The sequence below is a fragment of the Aedes albopictus genome, chromosome 2, assembly GCF_035046485.1.
Source record: "Aedes albopictus strain Foshan chromosome 2, AalbF5, whole genome shotgun sequence".
Lineage (NCBI taxonomy): Eukaryota > Metazoa > Arthropoda > Insecta > Diptera > Culicidae > Aedes > Aedes albopictus.
The window spans coordinates 421,805,395-421,831,410 of NC_085137.1; the positions used below are offsets into that span (position 1 = coordinate 421,805,395).

The window sequence follows — 26,016 nt, forward strand, 5'->3', positions numbered from 1 at the left end:
GGGTAAGTGCTCCAATTATGGTTATAGTACCAATCATTCGTCATAGTTGATTTTCACCCTTTAACGGTGTAAACCAACAAGGAAAAATTTGTGAACAACAGATCACGTTCACAAAAGATGGTTGCACTCATTTAAACTTAACATTTTGCTCAAATTATGGTAGAAATAAATCATTTTCCTAAGTGTAGAATTAGCATAAGTTAAAATACACGTAAATAAAAAAAAAAAATCATTTTCCTTAAAATTTCGGCTTCCTTGCACCCTTTTTCGCCATAGTGTACCAGTTATGGCTAATCCCATAAGGAATGCATGCAAATAGTGCGAAAAGGAACCGAAGTTAAAAAATGTAACCATAATTGGTACAGGGTTCCTATCATTGGCACACGCTGTAATAAATACTAAAAGTAGTTTTGGCTCCGTTTCTATATTTTTCATGTAAAGTGTGGAAACTTAGCTACCTTTTAACATATTGATGACATTCGCTGGTCTTCTTGTTATTTTTATACAAATAGTTTTCCTTAGTAGTGCCATATTTGGTACATCCACCCTACCTAGTTTGTTAAAATGGACAGAGAACGTCGGAATGATCCCTGTGACCGGAGTAATTCTGGAAAAACTTTGTTTGTGAATAGTTTTGAATCTTTTAGGTGCTACCGGATGTGGCCATTAGACATACATAATCTCCGGAGGAAACTGCTACATACTGTATACAGGGATTGAAATCCATAGAGTAAATTGGGGCCAAAATTCGAATGGAGCAAGGGTTTCTTTTGAAGTTTTTGGCCTCAAATCAAATAACACTAAACCAAAATTTTTGAAGTACAATTTAGCACTGATTTCGAAACCGTGCTTAAAAATTTTTTGAGTAGAGTTTTAGCTCAATATCGAGTTTAAAAAAAAAAGACAATTCACACCGTCTTCAGCCAGAGGCTGCACAGACTGAACACATTACTTACACTAGACAACGGACAACACAGAACACCCAGTGGCCCAGTGATGAATTTTTCGTTTGACGAAAAGTTTCCACCGACTGGAGCGGGAATCGAACCCACACTCCGAGGCGATACGCCTAGACGACTGCCGACGCTAACCGCACGGCCACGGAGCCCACAACTTTTTAAAATATGGAATTTACTAAAATTCAAATATCTTGCGTTATGTTCAAGCAATTTCAAATCTTTTTCCATAAATTGAAAACTGAATACAACACTATTCGATCATCTCAATGCAGGTTTTGCTTCAGATTGATGAAATTCAAGATATTGGCGAGTTTTAGGGACGATCTCCTTAAATTTTAGCTAAATTTTCAAAAATATATGAAGAAATGTATATTTTTTCAGTAAGAAAAAGCAATCTAAAAATTCTTTCTCAACGTTTATTTGACATATCATATTTGGGCGAGTAACAGTAAAAAATTTAGCTAAATCGGAGCATTGATTACGGAGAATGAGATGTGTGAAATGAGCGACGTTGCTTAAAAATAGAACAAAAATCGTTTTCAAATCATCAACCTTGTATGGAAAGTCGAAAAAAATTTCGCTCTATTGTAATTTTTTTTCCTTCGGGTTTTCGTACTCAGGGCATGATTCTACACCAAAAATGATCATCAGCTTACAGAGTTCAAAAAATGCTGTAAACTAGTGTAATTTCTTTCGGGTGTCAAGGTTGTTCGAAGCCTTTTTGAAAAAGAGTCTTTCACTCCAAAAATTATGAAAATGAATGAATATTTCGAAAAGTTATGACAAAATGCTGATTTTTAATCAAAAAGTTGTAATATGCGATGGTCCTTCCAACACATGGAATGGAATTGTAATGAAATCGAATTCAATATTTTATTTTTGAAGATGCTTCAGCAACTTTTTGCAAAAAAGTTTTGGAAATCATATTTTACACATAGTGGGGCAAAAGTTCGAGTCATGTGGCAACTCTAAGTAAAAACCTAAAATTCTTCAAAATGTACATATTATCTCTAAAAATGATGGCATTAGTGAGAAAATTCGATCAAAGTTAAAAAAAAGTTGTTTATCTGAATTTTACAGAAAACTTCTTATTTTTGGTGTTGTAAATTTAACCCTGATTTGGGTAAAATCCAGATCAAACTTTAAAGTGTATTCCAGTTCCAACATCAAATATTGATTGGATTTAGGTATTCCTATTACCTTAGTGTCAAAATAGTATGCTACGGTTAACGAAATTCTACAAACACTAGATTTGAACTTTTGCCCCCGTGGTGGGGCAAGAGTTCGTATAAGACACACACATATAAAAATTGTTGTAACTCAAACTTGAAAAGACGTTTGACCAAACTTTGTTCTGCAAAATTTTAGTTCTAGTTGGTAGAATCGCGCTATTAATTGATTTTTATCTGCTTAGATTTTTAGAAAAAAAAAAATGAATTTTCAACTAGGGTCGAATTTTTGCCCCACCTTACTCTAATCCATTTTTGGCGGCCTCATGTATTGACCTTAGCGGTACGGTGTCTAAGAAGAATTCACTCTATATACTTAACTATTAATTTTGGATTTTGAACCTTTGTGATTAATCCACTTAAAGTGCGATAGAAATTCATTTGCTTCAAATACATGAAGGTGGAGTATTGGCGTCCTCCACAAAGTAGAAAATCATATATTGTCAGGAAGTTTCCCTAAAAACTTTTACATTGTTTCCTTAAGGTGTGTCACTTTTTGTGGACGAATCCGTAAAATGCTTTTTTTTTTGTTTTGGTTTGCTATGATTTTTTTTTTGGAAATTTTTGTGTATTCTACAAAGTTGTTCTTTGTGATGAAATACACCTCTTTCTGCTTTTTTCTTCTCACTGGAATAACGCTCCCAGTGAAATAGAGCCTACATTTGAACTGGAGAATCTCAAAAGGTTTTCCTGGTGAAGTCCTTGAAGAAATCCATGGAAGAATAACAGGAGCAGGGATGAGAAATGTACTGGAAAAACGGTTACCGGCTGTACATTTGACATTTTTCCACACGAACATCACAGGCCCAACCAAACTCAAAATAAATGTCATAACATTTTTTTTCCAGCAGCCTTCTTCCTCGAAACGGTTTCCAAGCGCGAGAGCGCCAGTACTCGAGCACAACGACGACAGAAATTCCTGTCTCTCCCGTTTTCGCATTTTTCTGCGTTTCAAACCGCTTCTAGACAATCTTCTTTACATGCATCACAAAGCTAGGAGTGTGCTCTAGCTATTTGTGCAAATCGATTTAAATTATTTATTAAAACAAGTGAGTTATTAGCAATTGAAAATATTTGACATTTTTCGCAATCACCCGCCTCAACATGACTGTTCATAAATATTTTCGTGGAGAAGGGAAAACCATCAAGCGTCTGCTTGACTGCCGTCGGCGCGGCGTCTGATGGTATTGGCGCTGTCGTTGTTTTGTTTTTATTTTACTGCCAGTATCGATGAACGGTAAACAGATAAAAGTCTCATTCTCATGCCTGAACAGGAGGAATTTCTGGAGGTAATCTAGGATTCCTGCGTAAATTTTTGCTGGAATAGCGATTACAAAAAAAAAAATGCAATTACAAAAAATGCCGAGGAATGCCTGCTGGAATTTCTTCCGAAACTCTTCTTGAGACAATTCAAGGAATGTTTCCATCAATTCCTCCAGGAATTCCTCCAGTTGTTCCTTAAAAGTTTTTTCCAAGAATTCCTCTAAGGATTCCTCTAAAAATTTGTTCAAGGATTTATTCAATATTTTTTCTGGTATAACCACTAGAAATATTTTTGATAGGATTCCTTCAGCAATTCCTGCTGTAATTTATGCATGGATTTTCACAGAGATTATTTCAGAAACTTCTGGAGGATTCATTTCACGATTTCCTGGAGATACCACAACGGCATTCCAGGTGCAATTATAACAAAAATTTTCAAAATAGTTCTAATGAGAAACTTTAGAAGGAATACGAAGAGGAATTCCTAGAAGAATCCCACGAGGATTTTTGATGGAAAAATCAAAAAAAAATATCGCTGAATTTCTGGAGAAATCCCATGACTCCCATCAACAATAATTGTAGCAATCCCAGCAAAGATTCTTAGAGGTAATCCCTGTGAAATACTTGAATAAATTTCAAGTCAAACTTCTAAGGAAATTGCATGAGGAATCCTGAATGGAACTCTGTAGGCATTCCTGGGGAATCTCCAGGAGTAATTGGCGGAGGACTTTTTTTCGGAAATTCTGTGGAAATCCCAGTGGGAATTCCTAGATAACTTTCCAGAGGACTTCCTAAAGGAACTTTGGGAGAAATCCAAGGGCAAATCTTGGAGAAATGCATAGAGAAATCTGTGGAGAAATCCTCTTGGAATTCTTTCACAAATGTTTGGTCGGATTTTTCTAGGAATTCATCTTGTGATTTCTGCAGAGTTTTCTCCGAGAATTCCTTGAGGAATTTCTCTTGGAATACAAGTAGAACCTCCTGCTAGGATACATTTAGATATTTCTGATAAGATTTCTTCAGGAATTCTTGCAAGGATTCCACAAACAATTTCAACTGGGATTTCTTCAGTAAATTCTCTTAGGAATCCTCTAAGTATTGCCAAATTTCTTGAGGAATCCCATAGAAACTTCCCAGTGGATCCTATTAGAAATATCTGAATAAATCCCAGCACCATTCCTACAGAAACTCCAGCTACAATTCCTGAAAGCCCCCTTGACATTACCAGAAGCAATTCCTCCAGATTTCTTGTACAAATCCCTAAAAAAATCATAGCAGGAAATTTTGAAGTAATATCTGGAGAAGTCACAGCAGGACTTAAGGCGTGTCAGGGCATTTTGAGGCGCTTGTATATGTTTAGGTTTCAAGAGGTTTACGGATGCTCCAGAAAAGTTTCAGGGAATAGTATGAGGCACTCAGGGGGATTCAAAGGGTTTCAAGGTATTTCAGTGAATATCGGCGGAATTTAGGGGGTTCCAGAGCACTTTAGTAGAGCTTACGGGGTCTCAGTGGTATTTTCTGAGAAGTTTCAAGACAATGCAAAATGTTTCAATAGGTTTCAAGAGTTTCTGTAAAGCTTAGGAAGTCAAGGGGGGGAGGGGGGTGATGGTCTCGTAGAGGTTTTAAGGCGTTTAAAGTTATATTTAAGTGTTATTTATCATTTCATTTGGATTTCTTCAATGCCATCGAAGAATTCAAGAAATTATTTGAGCTTTTTAGGAATTTACGAGAATTCTTCGAGGAGATTCTCGGAAAATCTTCCAGGATTTTATCAGTAATGCATCTGGATGTTCCCCATGAATACCCGCAGAAAATCATTGGGAATTTCCGAGAACTCCTGGAGTAATTTTTGGAGAAACTGGAGGGATTCCCGGGAATCTCCTGTGGAAATTCCCACTGAAGGTCTTGAGAGATTTCCGTGAAACTCTTGTAGGAATTCCCAAGGAATTGATTAAAAAAACCTCCCAAGGAAGTCCAGACGTGCCAACTTGGTCAATTTAGGAGGGTTGGTGGAGTATGTCAAGCCTGGTTTTTCTGTTGTTTTAAAGGAAAAATCGAAAAATTGTCAAATATTTAAGGGGGGGGGGGGGCAAAACCATGCTTGCCCCCCTAAGTTGGCGCGAATTCAAGGAACTTTTGGGGGAATTCCAGAAGGAATTCCCCAGAAACTCTGGCAAATTATCCGGTGGAACGACTAGTGAGATTTACGAAGAACTACAGGAGGAATGCCCAAAAAGAACTTCTGTTGAAATTTCCGAGAAATTTCTGGAAGAATTCTCTACGAACTTCTTGGGAAATTCCCGGGGAACTCCTGGAGATTTTTTTGAGGTACTCCTGGAGGAATTCTCTAGAAGCTCTAGGAGGGATTCCCGAGAAACTTCTGGGGAAATTTCTCTGAAACTCCTGCAATAATACCCAAGAATTTTATAGAGGCATTCCTGAGCATCTTCTGAAGGAAGGAAGGAACTCCTTGAAGAATTTCGGAGACACTCTTGGAGGAATTCTGGATGAACTTTTGGAAGAATTCCCTTGGAACGGTAGAAGGAATTTCCGAGGAACTCCTGAAGGAATTTGCATAGAATTTCGTGAGGAACTTTCGGAGAATTTCTGAGGGAATTTCCGGGGAACCCTTGGAAAAATCCCAAAGAATTACCATCACGAAAAAATCTTGAAGGAATTCCTTAGGAGTTTTTGTAACAAAAGAGGAACTCCTGGAGAAATTCCCAAAAAAATCCTGCAGTAATTCTCGAATATCGCGTGGAAGGGATTACTAGAGGATTTTCAAAGTATCTCTTGGAGGAATTCTGGAAGATTTCCTGGCAGAATTCCTGACGAACACCTGGTGGAATTCCCGTGGAACTCCTAGAAGAATTCCTGATGAATTTCTGGAGGAGTCCTTGGTGGCATCAAGAGATATTCTGGAGTATTTTTGGCGGAATTCCCAAGGAATTCCTGAAGGAATTCCCGGGGAATGTTTGTGCAACTCGTGGAAGTATACCTGAAAAACTTCCTTAGGATTTTTTGGGAAAACCCTGGAATATTCCCGACAAGTCCTAGAGAGAAATATGCATTATTACTAGAAGGGCTTCTTGATGAACTTCTGATGTAAATTTCATGGACATTCTGAGGAATTTTCGGATAATTTAGGTAATCGTTTTCAAAGAAATCATGGATAAATTTCTCGAAAAATCTTTGAGGGACTCCACCACAAATGATGTAGGAGTTCTTGATATGATGCCAAAGGAATATCTGTGGGATTCCTGGGAAATTCCTGGAGGAATCTCAGTAAACCAATGATCGTATAAGATGTTGAATAAGATGTTTATGTGGAGGCGATACACGTACATTTTACATGCGCCTAAATGGAGGCGTGTACGCATATGACCTTCATTTTATCATCTTATGCAACATCCTATACGATTACTGGTTCTCTGGGAATGCCTGTGGACCTCTGGAGAAGTTTCCTAGAAATTCCTGGCGAAATGTCTGAAGAGCTCCTAAAGTAATTTTCGCGGAACACCAGGAAGGCTTCAGGGTGAACTGATGGAATTTTCTGGAATAAGTTGTGGCGTTTCTGTGGAAATTCTGGAGAAGTTCTCAGAGTAATTCTAACAGTATTTCCAGGAAACTCCTTTAGTAAATTGTTGTTGAAGGAACTTTAGGAAAATTATGTGCTTATTATGGTCCATAAAGCTGAGTTGAACAACGAGAATAAGCTCAACTAATATTCCTGATCATATAAAAAAAATCTTAGACCATGAGCCTGTACACTGTTAGTGGTATGTAATTGTAATACCATCGAAATGAACAATGTGCAATAAGACATCTTAAGTCGTCTTAACAACTACTAAAGCTTATTTAAAGTTTCAACTTTGCACGTAGAAACCCCAAGAACCAGAGCATCAATCTGTATTCGGCGCCACCTGCTCATGAAATAACGGTGAAAACAACTATACGCCCCTGAAAGAAGCTGCAGTAAATGCATGACAATTTCTCCACAGCTGTTTGCCGAGCATCTCCCATCTAAATACAATTTCCACATTCCCCCTTGGGATCTCAATTACTGCTGTAATTACTGCTCAAACAGTAGCTAGCACCTTCTGGTGAATCAGCAGTCTTTGAAGTTGTGTTCCCTTGTATCATCTTGTGTTTGTAACCTGCTTCGTACTTCGGAACAATTTCTAGTGAAACGAGCTGCTACCGATGACATGTGTGTAGCACTTTGCTACATGTGCGGAATGAAATTCATACCGTAGTAGTTTTAATTGATGTTCAATGTGGCACTCTATTAAAGATCAGAAGCCGTAAACATATTCTATAGTTAATGATGAAAAGTTTCGATTGACGTATTGAAAGCAGACCGAATTTTCATTTGGGTTAGGTTCATGTAGAAAATAAGCCGAGTACATACATATGTATAGAAGGTAAACTAGGGCATTTGTTTACGAAAATCAGCACAATGTTTACCCAGTCTATGGAGTTGTTGCTTGTTGCTCCAAATATTTACCTATTAACTGTGTGGTACCATGGGCGGATGGTGCTCATTGGATGCGGGTGTACTGTATCGATTTGGTTCACGAGGAGGGAAGCAATCTGAGTATCAGCTGTTCCAATGTGGGAATCTTCGATTACGTATGGTTGCTGTTTGCTAATGAGTGTATCTATATGAACTGTGGAATTAGCTTGGAAGATTATCATCATAATGATAGGGGTAATTTTCTGAACAAAAAACAGATTTATCTCACCACAGAATACATCAAACGCAAGGAACTTATTGTTCGTCACAAACATAGGAGTAAAATAATAATTACAAAAAAACATTTTCTTTCTTTTTAACTGGCTCAAACCTTTTGATCCATAAAGTAACAAAGAAACTTGTTATGATTTTATAAAGCTTCTTGTTTCACACATGTCAAAGAACATTTTACAAGAAACAAAAATCTATTTGATACGAACGTTACAGTTTGAGCCAAAAGATCAAAGTTATTCAACAATTTGTTCCCATTATTTACTGGAGAAACCTTTCACCAAAGCCAAACAGATCAAGGCCGACAAGAGCTAATTACAAAACACAGAAAGTAATGTCCTGCTACTTTTCCGCTTTTATCGCTTCCTCTGCACCAGAACCCTGACTTTACGACGAGCCATTCAAAAGTCCATTTCCCGGGTTGTTTGTTGAGCATCCGCGCCCTATACCCACACCCACCAGAGTCCGTCTTTTTCCAGTACCAGTACCAGTCAGTTACTGTCGACCTCGACCACCACGACGACGATGATGACGGTAATGGTGATGACGATGCGAACGAGGATGCAAAATTTAATTTCCATTGCCTGACGCAGTTGAAAAGTTTCTATCAGATTGTTTCAATCGGAGCCAGGCGACCACGACCACGACGACCCCTCCCCTCAACTTGGGTGAAGGCGACGCCCATCAGTCATTGAGACCGTCCGATGTAAGTGAAAGCTGGGTACAATGACGAGCGAAACGAAAAACGCGACGGACGATAAAACGGGTCGAGATCTTGATGGGAAAGTTTTCGGAAAAAGGCCCCCCTATCGAGATCAGTCGAGAGGAACAAAGAATCTCAAGAGGTTTAACTACCCACTCCATCTTCTGGTTGGGAATGGAGGGCCACTTTTACAAATAAGAGACTATTTCCGGGCTTGTCATCACTGTTGGGAATTGTCAGTGCTAATTAAGTGGAGATGGAGCTGTTTGCGGAGGGGTGGGATAATCTGTTTTTCTGGATGGATGTTACGGGATTCAATCAGAGGGCTTTGAGAAAGTTAACTAAGTTGGTTTTTGGACGTAGGTTTCTAGAATTGGCAGGCTACTTTTTAAACTCTGAGAAACCATGAACCAATTTATAGTATTTAACCTTATGTGGAAAAAGGCGAGTACCCATTTCCAGAATGATGAAGGAATGTTAAAACACCGACAAAAGACGTAACTCTTAGATCAACAACAACTGGAAAGGTTTCACGAAACACTGCGTTATATAATATCGTCAGAAGAAGGCGCTAGTGTGAAACGTCAAACGAAAAGAAAAACGATGCGCGCGCCTCTGGTTGTGAAAGGTACAGATATGAATATTTTAAATGATGGTTAAAGCGTGGTCAAAGAAAATTTCGCCAGTGCTACGTCTATTTGTCTGTGATTAAAACGTGATTGAAGTACGGTACTCTTCCAGGCCAAAAACTGTCATGGGCGGCTAATTTTTGATAGGGATATTTATGGACAAACAACACCGATGATGATCATGATCATGATGATTCAAAACAAGATTTATTGATTTATTACCGTGGAGTGATGGTGGTTTGATTTTGTCCTTTGCCCATGAGCGTGCCTTGCCGAGTGTAAAATAATTTGAAATGCCTCAACCCTCTAATACCTGTGACTGTGAGGACTCTCGTTATGGCAACACTGCTAAACGCGACGCATCGTCTGTCGATCAACGGCTTTGCGAGAGAGGAAGAAGAGATATCAGAAAAAAAAGCTGCGCAACGTATGACTTTCACATCCGTTGCGCAGCTTTTATCAAATTCATTATATTCGCTAAAATTTATTGAACATCCTGTTTGAAATTACTCTAATACTAATAGAACAGCAAATTTAATATCCACTCAGTAAGGATAATCAAGTACGGTTTATTATTAGTGGCTAAATTTTTGTACAGTCACTTGTAAGTTTTTTTCATGCATGCATACAATGTGAAATTGAATTATATACATTGCATTAGGTGACAGAAAGTACGTGGATATTTGCAGACTAATTAATTCCCTCTTTATTATTGGGTCATCAAAAATGTGACTAACTAAATAGTTATGAAATTATAAAATGAACTTAATAAAAATTCTGTTTGTAGCTTGAAGCTCACTGTCAACAAAACTCGTGGTTTGCTCACCGGTTTTAGCGAAACCTTACCCCAATAAACTTCAACATTTTTTATTTGGGGTTACGGAAGGATGAACGATCTAGCAAACACCACCGAGCACAATTGCCAATCTTGATATTGGCCAGATTCTGCAGAGGAAGAAATGGTGCAGTGTCACCTTTGCCAAATTTGGGAACATTTCAACTGCGCAGGTGTCGATGAGAGAGTTATGTGGTTAAATCATCCAATATTCAGTTTACCTGTAAACCCTATGGTGGTAAACAAAAGGCATGTACATCGGCAGCTGTAAAGAAGAACCTTAAGGCCTTAAGTCGACGGCCAGTTCGATGAAAGGATCAAAAGCCAGGGTCCAAAAGAGGAGGTAAGCCACTTCCGAGCACACCTGGAAGCATAACCGCCAGTAACCGAGCTGCGCTCCTTGAAAAGTTGCTAATGCTGGATGATGAAGAAAGATGCTGCTGTTCCTCCAGCAGGAGATCAAGCGGCGACAAATGGAATGGAAAGAAGCTTCTCCGCGAGCTACAGTTAAAGGAAGATTTGGCGATGAAACTGCTACAGCAGCAGATTAAGCGAGAAAACCCTAGAGAAACACAATGAAATCAAAAAGAAAATCGAGTTAAGTACTGTTCCTTTTAATTTCACTAAGAACTCGTATCCTATAACAGATACGTATTTCGAACCTCAACTGTAAGGTCGTCTTCGGAGTCTCGTACTCGACTTGAGTCGAGTCAAGTTCGAGACACTGAAGACGACCTTACAGGTATTCCATTAACACGCCCAGGTTCATGATCATCACAATGAAATCACCCGGAAGCATGCCTACACTACAGTAGAAAGAGAAGCCTAGCGTTGCTAGTCACTCGACCAGGCTGGATCAAGATCAACGACCAGATCGAAGTTTACCCGCACTATCGGAAGTGTCATTGGCGTTAAAAGACATTCAAGACGACCCTCTAGCACCAGGCGGTACTTCTGCATCTCCTGCCGCCCGCACAACAGTGTACTCATTCCGCTTCCGCAAGCTTCGCTAGGCAATGAGCATCACGGTTTAGTTCAAGCACTTGGTGGCCTTTCTTAGAAACAATAAGAATCCCGAAGACTGTCCCATTTTTATCAGCTGCTATGAGCAGTAGACAGCCACCAGCGGCTATTCTGCGGCAGATAACATCATTCGCCTACGGGGACACAGGGTGCCTCAATGGCCACGCTTTGGAGTCGGTAAAAAGCCGATTACTTTTTCCATCACGTCATCCAGACTCTGCGCACGTTATACGGGAAGGCCAGAGATCTTAATTAGATCTCTGATGAACAAGAATCATCAAGTTTCTGCTCCTTGAGACAACCGGTTGGAGACGTTGATGCCAACCTCGTGGACCATTTGAAAGCGGCCGGTCAGAAAAACCACCTGTCCAATCCAGTGCTCATGCAAGAGCTCATGGAGAAGCTTCCCGGTACGATGCGACTGGACTGAGCAGTCTTTAAGAAAAGACATCAGTCGACCACTTTGGAAACTTTCGGGGAATTCATGTCGGGACGTGTAACAGCGGCGCGTGAGGTTACTTTCGACAAAACCGCACGAGTGGAAAGACGTAAGCCGAAGGGCATGGACATCCTCCACGCCCATTCATCTGAAATAGAATCATCCCTTCATTGGACATCCGAGCCCTCGGCGGTGGGTAGTACTCTCAAAGCCAGCCAAACAGGTAAATCTTGATGTCTGCAAAGCAGTTGGGCGTGGGCGGGGTTGACCCTGCCCGCCTTCCGAGGACAAAGTGGCGAGGACCACTCGGGAAACTGGCTAAGCGTCAGCATGTTACCGTGATGAACTCTCCAGGATGAGTCATCGATGTTCGTTGCTGCTAGGCTACACAGCTAACCTTGAGGGTGTGATGTGCACTAGCCCCTCTCTGAAGCAATACCTTCTTGGTGGTTCCGGAGAGACGTAGGGTTTGACGACCATATAGGAATGTGTTTAGTGGATACGAGGAGAGAGTAGTCCTGGCTTTTACTATTGTTGTAGAAAACGGCCTCAGCCCCACACTACCCTATTCTTGATTGCAGATTATGGTTTAGAAGGAAATAAAAAGCAGGTAAATCTACTAGTGAAGTTAAAGATCTCCGGTAAAAATAGGTCCTCTCTGTATGATGTGGATCATGTTCACACAGTTCGTCGTATGGAGCTCCCATCCTAGACACTAAAGTACCAAGATCTTGCACGACGCTTCCCTCAACGTCAAGGTCTTCACAACTGTTGATTGACTTGGACAGCCTTCGATGACTTGGACAGCCTTCGACTATGTGACTCTGCTTTAGTAAACATTATTGGACCACGAGATAAATGAACAACTTCGTGAGTACTTCATGTTAGAGAAAAAGTCAGACTAATTTGGGATGCAGCGGCTAAAAACAAGTGGAGTTTCCGACAATTTCAAACTCCTGACAGGGCCCGGTCTTCTCGCCCAACTTCCTCAAGTCTTGTGCCATCAAAAACAAATACAACGTGGATGACTACACAGCGTAACAAAAATTAACTTTTGTTCTGTCTCAAGAGCAAACTTATGTGTCTCTGACAGATTTTGGGCCGCTGAATGCGAATCCGGGCTCAGATTTGCTCCAACACGTCACAATTTTGAGCTATACCTCAATTTATACGGCAAAATAGGCGATTTTGGGCTTTTTTGACTGCAAGCCATTACGTGTGGAAATATTTTTTTTAGCAATCAAAAGGTTAATTGGTCAATTAACATCAAAATTAACGACTCATGCAAAAAATTTCGTTTTACCAAATCGAATTTGATAGTTTAAAGCGATTTTGTTAGGTACGATATTTCCCATACAAGTCACCCTCCAAAAGTTGCATGCAAGTTTTCATACTAACATAAAATACTTAAATCTATCAAATTTGATTAGGTAAAACGAAATATTTTGCATGAGTTGTTAATTTAGATGTTAATTGACCAATTAACCTTTTGATTGCTTAAAAAAATATTTCCATGCTTAATAGCTTGCAGTCAAAAAAGCCCAAAATCGCATATTTTGCTATATAAATTGAGGTATAGCTCGAAATTGTGACGTGTTAGAGCAAATCTGAGCCCGGATTCGGATTCAGCGGCCCAAAATCCTTCAGAGACACATAAGTTTGCTCTTGAGACAAAAAAATGTTGCGCTGTGCTATTTGGGCAGTTCGTGAGGCAACAGCAAAGAATCTGGTACTTGTCCAGGAGAGGGTCGATAAATCAGAACCATTTCTAGGGATGAAGTGGCTCCCAAGGTGGCTTCCGAATGACGAAGCTTTTATATATTCATTTGCATTCAGGGGTTATGTTTCTCGCATTCTTGAAGAACAACATACTCATACTAAGCATGAAGTACTCAAGGTAGTCATGAGTTTGTTTAACCCCCTCGGGTTCATCTCGTTCTTACTGATTCATGGAAAAGTGTTGATTCAGGAAATCTGGTTTAGAGGACCCGAGTGGGACGAGAAAATAGCGCAAGATCTGAACGTCAAATGGAGGTAATGGACGAACCTCTTCCTCTCCGCATACCTCGATCCCCCTTTCCAAAGAACTTCGAAAATCTGCAAATGGTACCATTTGTTCGATCGCCGCGATTTGATGTGTCGAAAACAAATCGATAAAATCTGCAAATGCACATCTTTGTCGATGCCAGCGAGGTCGCTTACTCTTGTGTAACATGCTTTCAATCAGAAACTGAAGGGTTGGTGCAGGTTGCCGTTGTTTGGGATAAGACCAAAGTTGCTCCGCTCAAGACGATTGATCCCTAGGCTCAAACCGTTCTAGGAACCCGTATGCTGAAGCTCTGGAAGGTGTTCGGAGTACGATCTTCACGAAATTCGGTCAATTTGTCTGTTTTGTGGATGACATGGAAGCTGTGTAAGTTTGTGCTCCGTTCAAAGTTTTGCTAATTAAAAATGAATCAAGTCATTAGGTCCGAAATTTATATGTTTGATTATAATTTCAGTGTAATGTTGTCAGTTGTACATATTCAAATTGTCCATGTTCAAACCACTTGGCCTAAAAACAACCTTTAATGTGAGTAATTTTATGTTTTATGTATGACTTGACTACTCAAACTTTGTATGTAAATTGAAGTTTGCCCTGAAGATGAGTGAATAAACGCTGGAAACGTCGGCTATAATTAAAACCGTTGTTTTTATAAGCAACCCGATGACCGAAAACGCTCCTGCAATTGTTAATTACTTTATTGATAGAACATTTGAAATGCGGACAAAACAAAGTACATGCTGGTCAATCCCACCGAGCGAGACAGGACAAGCCTTGGAAGCAATGTTACGATAAACGGGGATACTTACGAGGTGGTTCACGAGGTGGTTCACGTCCTAATGGCTGACAATAGCGTGAGCCGTGAAATAGGAAGCCGCATCATCAGGGGACGTCGAGCCTACTTCGGGATCCAGGAGATGCTGCGATCTAAAAAGATTCACTTCCGAATCAAATGCACCATATACTTTAGGCTTATAAGACCGGTGGTCATAAGACCGAACAAGGAAGTCGGCAGTTGTCAAATTACCATAACTAAAAATGACAAAACAACCTTTGCCGGGTTGGCATGTTTTTAATAAGATAAAATATTATCAATACGTAACACTTGAATTATGTCCATCATACACCGATTTCACCAACAGTTCAAAAGTTTGGTAGTTGGCCGACAGCTTTTCCGCACGAAGCTCTTCAAAATTGGAAAAAATCAACATTTTTTTTCAGTTTAATGCACTAGTTTTCACGTGTATATGCCTAAACTAAATGAACTGAGTCGATATTTTCTGGATTACATTGATTTTGAGAGGCCTTGCCCCTCCCTAACCACGTCACAAGTTGGCGTGTCTGTACCTATCAAGGTATGATTGTACAAGAAAATCGAATTAATAACCGTTCCTTTTCATTCCAACTATTTTTTTGCATCCTTCCTATCTCAGATACGTTTTTTGACTTCAGCTATTAGGTCGTCTTTATTGTTTTGTACTTGACTCGACCTTTCATTGCTCTTGCAGTACAGTATGCTGCCTTGATATCGTATTATTTTTGGATATTTTTAATCATTTTTGTATCTTTTAGAAAATATATCAAGCACATCAGAATTACACTTCAAGTTCGACAAGAATTAAAATACATGTAATTGAATTATTGCCAAAGAAATTTCATGAAAGATATATTCGTATATACAACTAGCAAGACAAACATTCACAATATCGTTAAGCTGAAAGCTTGCCTGGGATCTCTTCTCTATGACAACTTCTCAACTGAAACATCTAAACCCCTCCCGGCTACTTACATTGCATTACGGATTATGAACACTCTGATGGGTAGAACCACATCACAATCAGTTACCCTGCCACGAAAGCAATACTTTCTAGCAGAAACACACCGTCTCCGAAACAGATTCTTTCCAACATTTCTGCCCCGCCAAAGCAAGCAGCGCGCAGAAGGACGAAACTTATCCCACGTTCCTAAGGAGGACGAACTATACCTCCTAGAGCAAACTAAATTCTACTCGTAAACATCAAACTCCGTGGAACAACTCTTTCCGCCGATTCCAACATTATCTTCACCATTTTTCACACACACAACACACATACATGCACGGCACGGGGGAATATTTCTGCGAAACTTATGCATCAACACGTTCCGCGTCTCGTCTTAAGAACTTCTTCGTCCTTTTCCCAAGGACCCCCCCCCCCCCATAGTTACCGTATCTCACGATATACATACAACTTATAAGAGGACCTACTAGTGGTGCACACTAGCTCTACATTACACCGCCACTTCGGATCAACTTTAACCCTTCTTGTGCGGAGTGTGCAACTGGCTGCGTCTCTACATATATACCTATACGCCTGTTTGTTTCCGGTTTCACGAAGAAGTTTCGCAGGTGCAGGATGCCACCACACACAGCACCCCAATCCACAACCGCTAAGTAGGTACCTATACATTTTATTTCCGCAGAATTTGTAGCTCCAGAGAACGAAATAATTTGAAAAACACACATCCACTTCAGCCGGTTCGTATATCGAGCACACCGCATGTTGGATGTTGCATTTAGCTGGTTTCTGGTCAGAAGAAGTCCCTAGCTACTGGCTGGTGACTAATCTCCGAGGGATAGATGGGAAAGTTCGATTCAGGTGCATTTGGGATACAGTTTGTATCCTACTTGTTAGGGGGAGTTTTGAAACGTGCTCCTAGTATCACATGGAACAGCAGCGTTAATTGTAAGGGAGTATAATTGAATTACAATTGCTGCATCATCCTATTTTTTTTTTCACAAACTTTCAAATTTCTTTTGAAACTTAAATATTTACAATAGATCCTCTTGCCGAAAACTTCATCTGCATCTATTAGGAAATGAATTACTACAAATATTAAATAGTGGTGGACGACATTGAATACGTTATGACCAAACATTTCTGGTATACGTTCAAAGCCATAGCGACGATCAAATAAAAATGGTATGATGAAAAAGACCCACAGCATAGCAATACAGGACGCTGCTGGTTGACAGCAAAACGATACACATAACATCTTCCATAGAAAATAGGTGAGCCTTCTTGAATGTTCCTGTTCATTGAGCTGCATGAACCGATAAACTTTCATTCGTCTTAGCATTTAGGATGACAAAACCAAAAAACTCCAATAAAAATGTTGCATCCATTTGTAGGAGGTCTACAAGTATGGATGGATACTTCACATGAATGATGTCCAAGTTCTATATATATGTCACATATGAGAAACTTGCCAATGGGATTCTACATCATTCAAATTTTGCCGGTTAGAGCTAAGTTCTGCATGAAAGAAGATAGACTTTTGGCCTTGACCTTGATACTTTGTTTGCTACAAAGTAACTTACTTAAATCCAACAACGAGCACACATTAGAGCATAAGGTAGATTTAGAAAAATTCCATCAGGCATTTGTGGAGAAATTCCTGGGGGATATATTCAAAGATTTCTCCAGTAATAACTCCAGGAACTGCTGATGAAATTCTCTGAAAGTTCCTGCTGGGATTGCTAAAGAAATGTCTTAAATGATTGCTCCAGGAGATTTTTCAAAAAAAATAAAAACACGCAAAAAACTTTTAGTGATGTTTTCAAGGATATCATCACATTATGTTTCATGAAAATCCTCAAGGAATGAAGGCTAGGATTCCTCCAGAAATTCTTCTTGGGACTCCTCTAGGCATTTCTCACTGGATTTCTTCAGAAATTTCTCCTATGGTTCCTCTAGAGATTTTTCTAAGAATTCCATCACTGCCAAGGTTTGTCCTGTCTCGCTCAGTCCCATCCAGTGCCTAAAAAATTCAGCCCAATGATGTTCAATCAGTGCGAAAGCGCACTTAAATAAACGAATGCAGTCTACCACAAACATGACACCGAGAATGAAAGTGACAAAGAGAAAGCAAGACAATGAGAGCGACGCCTCGTTGTGTAATCAACTGTAGCTGAAATTCTGTTTTGATCTTCAGTCCGAGCTCGGTGAATATGAATATGATTTTTTTTAATTTGGAAATGACTTTTTATGATTGTAGGCTATTTAAGGCACGCAAATGTCGATATTTTGCCCTAATTCTAGTAGTTATGCTTTCTTTAGGTGAATGGTATGCACCAGCAGCACTTTTTGCTTTTAAATCGTGCTAAAACCAAAAAATATCAATTGGGTTTTTAAATTTTGAAAAATGTGTTGATTTTTTGGTTTTATACGGAAGAGCACCTTTTTCTGAGTCACTATGATTTTTTTCAGATTTTTAGAACTCTGTTTTGGTACCTAAAATCAATTTCAAAGAGATTTTTTGAAATCACCTTTTGACAGCTGGGCAACTGTTTGACAGCTCCGCCCAGTACAAACTGTGTCGAGGGGTGATTCGACAAATCGCTCCCATACAAACTTCAAAATGATTTTATAAATTGGTTCCCGGACACCAAAATTCATGAAAATTTGGATTTCGGCTTTGTTTGACATGCAGATTTAGAATATCGAATTATCTCAACACCGTTAAAGAAGCCAATTGAACATGAATTTGCTGACTTTGAATATCAGAGTGTGGTAGAAATTCAGCCGACAGCGAGATAATGAATTTTTCATCGCTTGAACTTCAGAGAGTGGCACAGGGGTTGTCGAGACGATAATCAAAACAAAAACAAATCTACGACGCAGGAGCCACTGGGCGTCGGTGGGGATGACTGTAATTTGGATAAATTAAGACACTGGTCCCATCTACCAGCATGTACTTTGTCTTAGCCGCATACACACCACCAGTCCGACCTTTGCTGCTTCACGTTTCAGGCGGGTGTACAGTTCTGCCACCGTTCCAAATGTTCTAGCAATAATATCCATGTCATCCGCAAAACAGACAAATTGGCCGGATTTCGTGAAGATCGTACCCCGGCTGTTGAGCCCGGCTCGTCGCATAACACCTTCCAGGGCGATGTTGAATAGTAGGCAGGAAAGTCCATCGCCTTGTCGTAGTCCCCGTCGAGATTCGAATGAAATGGATAGTTCACCCGAATTCCTGACGCTGTTCTGCACACCGTCCATCGTTGATCTAATCAGTCTGGTTAGCTTTCCGGGTAAGATGTTCTCGTCCATGATTTTCCATAGCTCTGTGTGGTCGATACTGTCGTATGCTGCCTTTAAATCGATGAACAGGTGGTGCGTTGGGACCTGATATTCACGGCATTTCTGGAGGATTTGCCGTACGGTGAAGATCTGGTCCGTTATCGACCGGTCGTCGATGAAACCGGCTTGGTAACTTCCCACGAATTCATTTACTTTAGGTGAAAGACGACGAAAGATGATCTGGGATAGCCCTTTGTAGGCGGCATTCAAAATGGTGATCGCTCGAAAGTTCTCACACATTAACTTGTCGCCTTTCTTATGGATGGGACAGATTATCCCTTCCTTCCACTCCTCCGGTAGCTGTTCGGTTTCCCAGATCTTGACTACTTAGTGGTGCAGACAGGCAGGCTTGTTCTTTGCTCCCACAATGTGCCTCAAATACACGTTTTGGCTCTCTTTATCTTTGTGCGTTCCTATCGAAGTCGTTTGCGCGAGAGCGATGCACAAAGAGAAAACGAGAGCGAGACAATGAGAAACGTCGAATCACTAGAAACAACACAAGGTGTATTTTTTGTGCCTCATTTTTGAGCAACCCGGTAAGTTGTTCGACAATTTCTGTGGTGTTGTTCACAGTACACTGAAATAAATTTTATTGTAAAAACTACCGATTCCATAGTTAAGTTGATAATCGTACCTATGATTCTGTCAGTTTGACTAACAGTGCAGTTAACACTACCAAAAATAATTTTAATTCAACAGCTGGGCATACTGTGTTGTTAGACGCGTGTCCAGGAAAACTGACAATGTTTTGTTTGTTGAGGTGACTACGTTTTTAGTCAAATTTACTGCAATGCATTGTAACTTCAATCATATTTCAGTTAACTTCACAGATTTTGTTGTCGGTTGAGAATCATAGGTACGGTTAGTAATTTTACTATGGAACCGGTAGTTTCCATAACAAAATTTATTTCAGTGTATGAGCTCGCTGATCGGGTGGTTTGACATAATTGCAAACATATATACCTGTGAATTTGTTAATAAATGATTTATTATCATAAACATATTTATGTTTACTCCCGGCGTGCACAAAGTGCCTCAATTTTGAGGAAACGCACTTTTTTGTGCAACCAATCCGCTTGTTTTTCGGAGTCACAAGCTACAAGCAGGAAGGTGGAATATAATGAGAGAAAACGCTCTACACCCTAAAACGAAAGTACACAGCGAATGAGTAACTTGCGAAAAGACAAAGGATTTTTCACTCATATTTGCGTACGACTGGATCAGCACAAAAAATGTGCTGATCCGGTGTTACACAAATTTGCGTGAATTTTCACACAAGTTTGCATGAAATCTTTTGTCTTTTCGATCGCTGAGTGAAAGTTACTCCTTGCTCTGTGTACATCGATCTTTCCGTGTAGCTTTTGATGCGGGAGTGCGGTGCAGACTTGTTGTTCTCCCGTTTTGCTCTGAGGAGGATTCCATGCCTGCAGACAGGTGGCCAACTTTTCCGGGCCTATCTTGATGAGTTCTGCTGCTATACCGTCCTTACCAGCCGCTTTGTTGTTTTTAAGCTGGTGGATGGCATCCTTAACTTCCCTTAGCGTGGGGTCCTCTGCTGCTCCAACATACTCATTTCCTCCGTTGCCTTGATCTCGCGTGCCTACATTCTCTTCGCCATTCAGGTGCTCGTCGAAGTGCTGCTTCCATCTTTCGGTCACCTCACGTTTGTCCGTCAGGAGGGTCCCGATTTCGGCTTGCGGCACGTAGCCTTTTGCGGGATGCGTTAAGTTTCTGGTACAGTAGACGTTCGCTCGGTGCAAACGCTTTAACTGCAATGCTTTTTAACTGCAAGTCCGCTAAGTGCAACAATTTTGCAGTTATCGCACCGCTATCCTTCAAAACGAAATGTCAACAGCGATGCGATGTTTTTCGCATGCACTTTTGATGCAATGCGAGGTTTTCCGAATGCACATTGGCTGGATTTTGCAGGGACTGACAGTTCTTTGACGTCTGTCAGTTGTTGCAGTTATCGAATTTTATTCGTTAAGTGAAACGTAAACATGTTGCATGTTGTTTTGAAATAGATTTCAATACAATTTGGAAATTTATCCTTCGCTAAACGATTGTTTGAATCAAAAACTATGTGTTATGGCGATCGAACTGTTTATCCTCATTAGAAAACATCATGTTAACCCGCTGTTTCATCTTGCCCCACCCGTTTCAACTTGCCCCGATGCACCTTAACTTCCCGAGTAAAGTTTCATAACAACCGGATAACAAACTGTGTTATCTGATATCAAAAAAAAATAATTAACTAAATTTGTTCTCATTGAGGCTGAATAAGCAGGCAACATAACAAACATGATAACAACCAAGAATACCCGTGATACCAATAAAAAATATCCCATTATGTTATCATCAAAGGCACTTCTGTAAATCTATCAATTTTATCCAATTGAAAACTTATTTTGTTATCAGAAAGATATTTGCAAAAGTTATTGATAACTAACTTCCGTTGTTGTTGTCGACGATGATGCCCCCAGTTTGACAGGTAATGGTAACATGAACTACCAAGTTGATAACACAAAATTGTAAAATTTGTTCTGGAGCGAACACTAGTTATCGGTTTGTTGCCTTGCCTTGCCTTGTTGGCTACAAAGTAACTTTACTCCAATGCCGAGCGTATAGTAGAGCACCATTTTCGTCGGTCTTGGGCGATGTTCCTCCAGTTTCCCCGAACGTGTAGGGATCGTAGATCTTCTTCAACCGCGTGCAGCCAGCGAGTTCGCGGCCGCCCACGAAGTCGCCTACCTCTACCGGGTTCTCTGCTGAATATTGTTTTCGCTATTCTTTCTTCCGACATTCGCACTACGTGTCCAGCCCACTGAAGTCTGCCGTATTTTATACGTTTGACAATATTCGCATCTTCGTACACTTGGTACAACTCGTGATTCATGCGTCTGCGCCACACTCCATTTTCTTGTTTCCCACCGAGAATTGTCCGCAGCACTTTGCGCTCAAAAACTCCAAAAGCTTATTGGTCTGCCTCCTTTAACGTCCACGCTTCGTGACCGTAGAGGGCAACCGGAAGAATCAGCGTCTTATACAGAGCGAATTTTGTTTGCGTTTGCAAGTTACGGGACCTAAGCTGGCTACGCAATCCGTAAAAGGCCCTATTCGCAGCTGCAATACGCCTTTTCACTTCACGGGAAACGTCATTGTCACATGTCACAAGTGTTCCAAGATAAACAAATTCTTCAACAATTTCAAACACTTCCTCATTAATCACTACCTCAGCACTAACACCACTAGGCCTGCTTCTGTCTCGTGATAATAGAGCCATTCCTCTGCACGCCTGACCTCCTAATCGCTCCTTCGAGTGCAATGTTGAACAATAAATTTGAAAGAGCATCACCCTGCTTCAATCCATCCAAGGTCACAAACGACGTAGACACTTCGTCCGCGATCTGAATACCTGATTTTGATCCATCCAGCGTTTTGCGTATCAGCCTAATTAGTTTCACCGGAAAACCATGTTCTGACATTATCTGCCAACGCTCATTTCTTTTCACTGAATCGTACGCTGCTTTAAAATCAATGAACAGATGGTGAGTCTGCAAGTTATATTCCCGAAATTTATCTAGGATCATCCGCAGGGTAAACATTTGATCCGTCGTTGATCGGCCTTCATGAAAACCAGCCTGGTATTCGCCGACGAAGGACCCCTCAAGAGGTCGCAGACTGTTGAACAGGACACGCGACAGTATCTTATACGCCGAATTTAAAAGGGTAATCCCTCTGTAATTGGCACACTCCAGTCTGTGCCATTTCTTGTAGATTGGGCATATGAGACCATCCAACTAAGTGGTGGGCAATTCTTCATCCTCCCAAATCTTTATAATAATCTGATGGTATCGGTTTGTTACTGCTCAGTTATTGTACTTTGCTCGGGTTACGTGTTTCTTGTAAACGACCCAGCAGTTCCATTTCCTCGCACTCCGCTTCTTCCAGGCGGCACGTTTTCTCCCGGAAGAGACGGGTCTACTGCTTTCGCTTCTGTCTGTATCGCTCCACATTCTGTCGGGTTCCATGCTGCAGCATTACCGCCCGCGCTTCGTCCTTCTACTCCAGAACCGCTCTGCACTCCTCGTCGAACCAATCGTTTCGTCGATTCCGTTCTACGTACTCGATGGTGCTCTCGGCTGCGTTGTTGATGGCTGCTTTTACCAGGGATGCCATACATACAGATTTATCAGTATTATATAGATTTTTAAGCATTCGTACAGATTTTGTTCAATATTAAATACAGATTTTTGAGCTAGAGAGGTTATTTTATTTTTGTATGGGATGCAGATTTTTCACCCAAATTTTGTATGGGTTACAAATTTTTGAAAATAGTGATACAGATTTAAAAAAAAATTATCTGGCACCCCTGGCTTTGACTCTACTCCACATCGAGCACACCCTCGTCCGGCAACGCTGCCTCGAGATTCTGCGCGTATGCGGTGGCGACATCCGGTTGCTTCAGTCAGTCTCCTGACGTCGATAATGTCGGAGAAGTGCCGTCCATCACCTACCTGAGCGTTTAGGTCTCCTATGATGATCTTGACGTCGAAGTTCGGGCAGCGATCGTACTCGCATTCGGGCTGCGCGTAGAATGCGTCTTTGTCATCAGCTTTTGATCCTCAACCTGCACATTCTTTCGTCGATCGGCCACCAACCGATAACGCGCCTCTGCATGTCGCCCATCACTATAAAAGCTTCGCACCATGGATCCTGTCCAATGCACCTCCTGCTACTGCCGTTCTACGCATAATTGTACCATGTTAAATGGGATTCCCATATAACATGGGACAATTGGGCGTAGAACGGCAGTGCTGCGCTACGATTCCGAACCCGCGGTCTTTCAGTACATAAATCAGAATCAGAATTAGAAGATATGTGCTTCGAAGCCAGTGGTATCCAAGTGGACGAGTGTGTGCTATTTTTAAGCATGTTTTATGTCATTTTGACCTTTTTTTTTGAGTCGGAGTGATTTTGTACGAAACAAACTCATGCATATTACGAAGCTTTTCGATGCAGGAAACAACGAATGGCATTTGTAAACATGACGAGCGTTTTCGTATAATGACACAAAATATATTTTCAGTGTATGGCTAATTCTCGCTGAAACCATGCGCCATTTATATTAAGTCTGAGATATCACATTTTTCTTGCTTATTTGCTAGAATATGGTAATAAAGGATGAAACCGCTTTGGTTGTGTTAAATTGATGGACCCCTCGCTTGCCAAGGGGCTAAAAAGATAAAGATAAAATAACGATTTTTCATCAAACTTCTTCCTTTTGTTATTCATGCTTTAAACCCTCCAGGTAATCTTGTTGGGACTCCTCCTGGTGATTCTTAATTATTCCTCATGCTATTCCTCTAGGACAGTGGTGCTCAGGATGGAGGATACCGCGGGCCAAATTTGCAATTCGGAATCGACCTGCGGGCCGCATAAAACGTCGATGCACAAAAACAACAAAAACAACAAACAACAAACAATTCTAAAGCATATTTATTAAAAATCTGAACTGTTCAGAACTTGTGCAAGGGTTAAACTTTATAATCTATTGCCCTTCGTGGAATTCAATTTAGATACATAAGTTTGGATGAGATAAACGTTTGATCTTCAAATTCAAACAAACAATTTAGAAGTTGCCCCTAGAATTGCCTTGAAGCCACTTCAAGATTTTGTCAAGCAGCTTTTACAAGAATTTCTTATGAATCGCTCCAAGAAGGTTTGCTGGAATTTCTCCTGAAATTTCTTGTGGAGTTTCTCCAGAAGGTTTTCGAGAAATTTCTTGAAGTTTCTTTTAGTTTTTCTAGAATTCTCTTGGAACACCTCCAAGAACTCCTCTTAGATTTGCCTTTGGAACTGCCCTGAAGTAACATCATGAATTCCTCATTAATTGTTTCCAAGAATTTCTAATAGAATAGCTTCCGGGTTTTTCCGAAAATTTTCCAGGAGTTTCTTGGAGATTTTAGTAAATTCATTCCATAAGTCTCTTCTAAAGTTGATGAAATACTTCATCTATCAATTTCTTCAAAAATTAGATTTTTAACAATTGTTTCCGGAAGTTTCTTCAACATTATCTTCTAAAGTTGCTGCATAAGTTGCTTCAAATTTGTTGTTCAAATTTCCCTCAGGCGTTCTAATCATCTTTCGTGTCTTGATGCAGTTGGTCCTGCAATCCTGTTTGTAGTTACTCCAATTTTTTTGTGCTGCTCGAGGAATTTATTCTAAAGTTGTTTAAGAAATTTATGAGAGGCACCAGAACATTTTTCTAGGAGATGCTCCTATAATTTCCATGCAGTATCGCTACAACTTTCTCATTGAGTTTCTTCAGGTTTATTTTCTCCAGGATGATTTGGGTTTCTCCATATGTTTCGCTTGTTGTTGTTGAGTTGCTTAAAAATTTTCTCCAATAATGTTTCCTGGAGTTACTCCAAAAATGTATCCAAAAGTTTCTCGAAAAGGGCACAGAAGACGCTTTATGAATCTCGCCTGAGATTTTTTTTCTCAGGAGTTTCGCTTGGTCAATTCAAATCGGATTCGTAAGTTTTGCTTCGAAAAAATGTATGAGCCTTATAATAGAAAAGAAGTGAAAATTAAACAATATTGGCAACCAAGCTGAGATTTGTTGAGTATTTTGTCAAAAACTTCGTGCTTTGTGTTTTTATGTTCTTCGGAAAGGCGAAATGTGAAATATTTGCTCAGCGTAACATTGACAGCGCTTAAAAACTGCAACTAATTTTTAAATGATTCAAGATTACATTTTTAACAAACTTTTATTTAATTCGTACCACTTATAAATAACTATAAAGCTGGCTTCGTGACTTAGCTGAAATGCCGAAATATTTCGGAGTTGCGATTTCGAATCTTACCAAAACGGATTGTTCTTTTTGTTTATTTATCATTTAATTTGTGTTCAACACTGTGAAAATTGATCTGCTTTTTTTGTTTTATATTTTAATAAATTTCAAAAAATCGTTCAAAATTTTCGATTTGTCTTAAAGTACTCCGCGGGCCGCATCTTA

General features: G+C 40.2%; 1 protein-coding gene across 3 annotated transcripts in view; it reads right to left on the reverse strand.

Moving 5' to 3' along the window:
- LOC109426613 (uncharacterized) overlaps positions 1–26,016 on the reverse strand; it is a 678,826-nt gene that overhangs the window by 140,600 nt on the left and 512,210 nt on the right. The gene's annotated exons all lie outside the window — the stretch shown is intronic.